The sequence below is a fragment of the Arachis duranensis genome, chromosome 5, assembly GCF_000817695.3.
Source record: "Arachis duranensis cultivar V14167 chromosome 5, aradu.V14167.gnm2.J7QH, whole genome shotgun sequence".
NCBI classification, from domain to species: Eukaryota; Viridiplantae; Streptophyta; class Magnoliopsida; order Fabales; family Fabaceae; genus Arachis; species Arachis duranensis.
In genome coordinates, this window is record NC_029776.3 from 75,802,906 (window position 1) to 75,803,733 (window position 828).

Consider the following 828-nt stretch of genomic DNA (forward strand, 5'->3'; position numbering starts at 1 on the left):
TCTTTTAGGCCGTTTGCTAGTCCCATGATAGCTGCTTCAGTGGGCAAGTGTTGTATGTCCAGGCAGGCTTTGTTGAATCGCTCCATGTATTCTCGAAGAGTTTCTTGGTTTCCTTGTTTGATCCCGAGTAGACTGGGGGCATGTTTTGTCTTGTCCTTTTGAATAGAGAACCTTGTTAGGAATTTTTTGGTTAGGTCTTCGAAGCTGGTGATTGATCTTGGTGGCAGGTTGTCGAACCACTTCATGGCTGACTTGGTGAGAGTAGTGGGGAAGGCTTTCCACCGAATCGCGTCGGAGGCGTCGACTAGGTACATTCTGCTCCTGAAGTTGCTGAGGTGGTGACTTGGATCAGTGGTGCCGTCGTAGAGATCCATATCGGGTGGTTTGAAGTTTCGCGGTACCTTCTCCTTCATGATCTCTTGCGTGAAGGGATCATGGTTGCCTTCGGGGGTGGTGCCGCGTTCTGTCCAGTCTTTCAGGTTGGCCTCTATTTTCCGTAGTTTTTCTTCTAATTCTCTGCGCTTTCGAGCCTCCCTTCTCAGATCTTGTTCAGTTTCTTTCTGCTTCTTTATGTCCTCTTCGAGTTGTTTCAGTCGGTTTTGTTGTGCCCGGACTGCTTCTTAAAATTTCCGAGCTCTTTTCTTTTTCGGAATTTTGTGGATCTTTGTTTGGGAGTGACGCCTTTGGGCGATTCTGTTTGTTTCCTCCTGGAGTGCGTGGTGATAGAGGGCTGTCCGGTCGGTCTCCGGTGTCAACTTCATCCTCTTGTTCGGATGCAGCGTGGTCATTGTCGAGGGGGTCGTCCGCCATGGTAAAGGAATGACTTCC